Source organism: Etheostoma spectabile, unplaced genomic scaffold (genome assembly GCF_008692095.1).
Source record: "Etheostoma spectabile isolate EspeVRDwgs_2016 unplaced genomic scaffold, UIUC_Espe_1.0 scaffold00018897, whole genome shotgun sequence".
In the NCBI taxonomy this organism is placed as follows: Eukaryota; Metazoa; Chordata; class Actinopteri; order Perciformes; family Percidae; genus Etheostoma; species Etheostoma spectabile.
Genome location: NW_022604550.1, coordinates 38,978 through 44,977, shown reverse-complemented (window position 1 = coordinate 44,977; position 6,000 = coordinate 38,978). Strand labels below are relative to the sequence as shown.

Below are 6,000 nucleotides of genomic sequence, written 5' to 3'. Positions count from 1 at the left end.
CAAATTTGGGGGAGAGCTGTTAGCTTGACTCTGTATTTGTCTCAGGATATCTTATGTAATAAAAAGGATTCACACATCAACATCTGAGATTTTGACTACTAATTGACTGAACCCTGAGAATGGAGCAGGATTTAGCTTCAACACTAGGAGAAGCAAGTATTAATGTGAATGTACTGTGCTTAAAAGGAAAAGTGAGTTGATTAGATCTTATTTTGTTAATGCCATTGAATTGTTCTTGTATCTCAAAGGCTTATTTCAAAGTTGCACTTGTTCCAACCATAGACTGTATAGATAATGGAAATGGAAGAGCATCCGGTTCGGCAAAGTGCTGCAACTGCGGAAGTAATTTAAACCTGCATTCTATCTGAAATCCTGCAGAGGGCAACACGCGTGGATGCAAAAGGAGGTTGGGTTTATAGACGTCTATGGAAAAATTACCCACTTCTCACTTGATTTATTATCTCAGTAAACATCTTCATATTGAGTTTTGGTCCCGATCGCTAGTGTTATGCTTTTGATCCTTTGAGGCTTTTAATCCTATGATGCTTTTAATCCTTTGATGCTTTTGATTTTTTGATTTTGATGTTTTGATCCTATGATCTTTTGATCCTATGATATATTTGATCCTTTGATGCTTTTGATCCTTTGATGCTTTTAATCCTATGATGCTTTTGATTTTTGATGCTTTTGATCCTATGATGTTTTTGATCCTATGATGCTTTTGATCCTATGATGCATTGATCCTTTGATGCATTGATCCTTGATGCATTTGATCCTTTGATGCTTTTGATCCTTTTATGCTTTTAATCCTATGATGCTTTTGATTTTTGATGCTTTTGATCCTATGATGTTTTTGATCCTATTATGCTTTTGATCCTATGATGCATTTGATCCTTTGATGCTTTTGATCCTTTGATACGTTTGATCCTGTGATGCTTTTGATCCTTTAATGCTTTTGATCCTATGATGCTTTTGATCCTATGATGCTTTTGATTTTATGATGCTTTTGACCCTATGATGCTTTTGATCCTATAATGCTTTAGATCCTATGACGATTTGATCCTATGATGCTTTTGATCCTAAGATGCTTTTGATCCCAATATTTTTCTTTCTGTGTCTTTATTTCATAACAGGATTATAACCGCTGTAAGTCATCTTATGCTTTGTGTGTGGGCTTAATGGAATCATGAGACTTGAGCTTTCTAATGATGTGCTGCACATCTGAACAGGTTATTCCTATGATGCTTTTGATCCTATGGTGCTTTTGTTCTTTTGATGCTTTTGATCCTATGATGCCTTTAATGCTTTTGATCCCAATATGCTTTTAATCCTATGATGCTTTTGATTTTTGAAGCTTTTGATCCTATGATGTTTTTGGATCCTATGATGCTTTGGATCCTATGATGCATTTGATCCTTTGTGCTTTTGATCCATTGATTCGTTTGATCCTATGATGCTTTTAATCCTATGATGCTTTTGATTTTTTTGATGCTTTTGATCCTATGATGTTTTGATCCTATGATGCTTTTGATCCTTTGATACTTTGATCCTTTGATGCTTTTGATCCTTTGATACTTTTGATCCTATGATGCTTTTGATCCTATGATGCTTTTGATCCATGATGCTTTTAATCCTATGATGCTTTTGATCCTTTGATTCTTAGATCCTTTGAAGCTTTGATCCAATGATGCTTTTAATCCCATGATGCTTTTGAGCCTTTGATGCTTTAGATCCTATGATGCTTTTGATCCTTTGACGCTTTTGATCGTATGACGCTTTTGATCCTATATGCTTTAGATCCTATGATGCTTTTGATCCTTTGATGCTTTTGATCGTATGATGCTTTTGATCCTATAATGCTTTAGATCCTATGATGCTTTTGATCCTTTGATGCTTTTGATCCCATGATGCTTTTGATCCTTTGATGCTTTTGATCCCATGATGCTTTTGATCCAAATATTTTTCTTTCTGCGTTTCTTTATTTTATAACAGGATTATAACCGCTGTAAGTCATCTTATGCTTTCTGTGTGGACTTAACATGTTGGGAGTATAGCTCCCGGCACCGGGACGTATCCTCGCCATTTTTTGGAAGTGCTGACTTCCTTCATAAATTGTAAGCATTAAACAGTCATAAACACGCTCATGCCATACATCATTTGAAAGCTTAAAGTCTCATAAATCTATCCAGCCCACACACAAAGCAATAAGGTGACTCACAACGGTTATAATCATGTTCTGAAGTAAAGAAAGACAGAAAGATTTGAGTCTAAATCGAGTGTGCTTTCCTACCTGTCTCCTTGTGTCTTTAATCACAGCGGTGAAAGATCGCCAAAGACTTTGTTTTCCTACATCGCCAACACTCCAAGCTATTAGAATATCCAAGCCTTGTAATCCATAATTATCTGGTCCCCTCACAATCTTGTAGTTTCTGGCCAAGTTTCGACGTAGAGAAATCTAGATAGTGCATCAATTCTCGGTTTTGATTGTGTGTATCTTTTTCCCTCTGCGCGCTACAACCTCACGCCGCACACCGCCAGACTCTGTGGCTTCTGCAGATTCCACTGAACTTTGGTCCCAGCCAATAGCTTCAGTATTTCTCAAGATACTCCCAAGCTAAGCCAATGAAATCTCTCAGTCCCCATTGGGCCCACGTGGGAAAAACTGACAGCATATCCCACCAGTTAGAGAAAGAGGTCATAAAACTGGCATTCCTGTGTAGCCAATAAGAAGACGAGTTGTGATATCAAACATGGCCAGAAAAAAATACCTGTGATGGCTCCAGCCCTTTCAAAGCAAACTAAGACCTTCTTATGGCATTTCACCATTTCATCAAATTATGATTACTTATTCCTATAAATCTATGTATGTACTTCTTTTAGGTATATGTGTGAGTGATGTGGATGTGTTTTTGTATTTCAGAAGTTTTGTATTTAGCACTTTTTTAGAAATAAGAAATAAGACAAATGCACAGACATATGTAGAAATACATTCATGTAAAATCCATTTTATAAGTCATTTTTTCTGGATATTTTCTGTTCTAAGTTGAGACATGTGGCTAGGGTACTATTTTAGTATATAGCCCATGTAATGCTTACAGTAGTGCTTTTTTTAATTTTTCAGATGATTTACTTGGACGGAAATAGAAATTCTGGGTTCTAACCTCTGTAGCTCGGTTTCTGCATATACATATCAACTTTCTTTTATATAATGCATATACACATCAACTTTCTTTTTCATAAATGCATGTACATATCAACTTTCTTTTCGATTAATGCATAAACACAAAAATTTCTTGATATTAATGCATTAACACATCAACTTTCTTTGATTTACATCACCATTCATATGTCCTACATCAATTACATTATTTCATCATCAACCATATTAACACATCAACTTTCTTTTGATTAATGCATATACACATCAACTTTCTTTGAAATTAATGCATGTACACATCAACTTTCTTTTTGATTTATGCATATACACATCAACTTTCTTTTAGATTTATGCATGTACACATCAACTTTCTTTTTGATTATCATCACCATCATATGTATTATTCATCACTATTCATTATGACTTCACCTTTTTTATAGTAATGCATATAACAAATTAATTATTTTTTATTAATGCTTATACACATACTTTCTTTAGATTAAGAATATACACATCAACTGTCATTTTATTAATAAATATACACATCAACTTTCTTTTAGATTACGCATATACGCATTAACTTCTTTTCATTAATCATCACCATTCATTATGTGATCATCTATTCATTATGTTCATCATCACAATTCCTTATGACATCAACTTCTTTTATATTAATGCATATACACATCAACTTTTGTTTGAGTAATGCATGTACGCATACATTTCTTTTTCATTAATGCACATAAACATCAACTTTCTTTTAGATGAATGCATATACACATCAACTTTTTTTTTGATTTATGCATATACAACAACTTTCTATTATATTAATACATATACACATCAACTTTCTTTTAGATTTATGCATATACACATCAACTTCTTTTGATTAATTCATAAACACATCAACTTTCTTTTTAATAACCGCATATATACATCAAATTTCTTTTTGATTAATGGATAGACACATTCATTATGTCATCATCAAAATTCATTATGACATCAACTTTCTTTTAGATTTATGCATATACACATCAACTTTCTTTTTGATTAATGCATATACACATCAACTTTCTTTATAATAAATGCATATACACATCAACTTTTTTTTTGATTAATGCATGTACACATCAGCTTTTGTTTTGATTAATGCACATACACATAAACTTTGTTTTTAATAAATGCATATACACATCAACTTTCTTTTAGATTAACGCATATACACATCAACTTTCTTTTAGATTAACGCATATACGCATCAACTTTCTTTTTCATTAATGCACATAAACATCAACTTTATTTTTCATTAATGCATATACACATCAACTTTCTTTTAGATTTCTGCATACACGCGTCAAGTTTTTTTTTAGATTTCTGCATATACACATCAACTTTCTTTTTCAATAATGTATTTACACATCAACTTTCTTTTTGATTTATGCATATGCACATTCATTATGTCATCATTACTATTCATTATCTGATCATCACAATTCATTATGACATCAACTTTCTGTTAGTTTTATGCATACACACATCAACTTTCTTTATAATAAATGCATATACACATCAACTTTTTTTGATTAATGCATATACACATCAACTTTTGTTTTCATTAATAAACATACATATAAACTTTGTTTTTGATTTATGCATATACAACAACTTTCTTTATATTAATGCATATACACATCAACTTTCTTTTAGATTAATGCATATACAAATCATCTTTCTTTTTGATTTATCTTCACCATTCATTATGTCATCATCACTATTCATTATGACATCAACTTTCTTTTAATAAATGCATATACACATCTAATTTCTTTTTTATTAATGCTTATACACATCAACTTTCTTTTAGATTAATGAATATACACATCAACTGTCATTTTCATAATAAATATACACATTAACTTTCTTTTTGAATTATGCATAAACACATCAATTTTCTTTTAGATTTATGCATATACACATCAACTTTCTTTAAAAAAAATGTATATACACATCAACTTTCTTTTGATTCATCATCACATCATTATGTGATCATCACTATTCATTATGTCATCATCACAATTCATTATGACATCAACTTTCTTTTATATTAATGCATATACAAATCAACATTTGTTTTAGATTAATGCATATACACAAACTTTTTGCGTATACACATCAACTTTCATTTTCATTATACATATACACATCAACTTTCTTTTTGATTTATGCATATACACATCAACTTTCATTTTCATTATATCATCATCGTTCATTATGACATCAACTTCGTTTTAGATTAATGGACAAACACATCAACATTCTATTATATTAATACATATACACATAAACTTTCTTTTTTGATTAACGCAAATACTAGAAGAAGATATAAATAATAGAAGAAATTAAGCAACAACCGTCCCTGGGTGGACTTGAACCACCATCCTTTTGGTTAACAGCCAACTGCGCTGACCTATTGCGCCACAGAGACTGAGCCTCTGATATTTTATTGTTTGCCTATTGTTTATTATTTTGTTTTTGATATATTTATATTAGAAGGGAGACGTTCAGAGAAGATATGGAGAAGGACTTTCGGTCAGCACCAAGGTGCTTCTGGAAAGCTGTTCGCCACCTCAGGAGAGGGAAGCGAGGAATCATCCAAGCTGTGTACAGTAAGGATGGGATGTGGTTGACCTCAACTGAGGAGGTAATAGAGCGGTGTAAGGAGCACTTGAGGAACTCCTAAATCCAGCTGAAACGTCCTCTGTGGTAGAGGCAGAGGTGGAGGATGAGGGGGATTGTCGTCAATTTCCCTGGTGGAGGTTAATGAGGTAAGCCTAACCTTTTTC

General features: G+C 32.5%; 1 non-coding gene across 1 annotated transcript; it reads right to left on the bottom strand.

Moving 5' to 3' along the window:
• Positions 1-5,568: 5,568 nt before the first annotated feature.
• trnan-guu (transfer RNA asparagine (anticodon GUU)) lies at positions 5,569-5,642 on the bottom strand. Its single transcript has one exon. It is a non-coding gene; the product is annotated as a tRNA-Asn (tRNA).
• Positions 5,643-6,000: the final 358 nt, after the last annotated feature.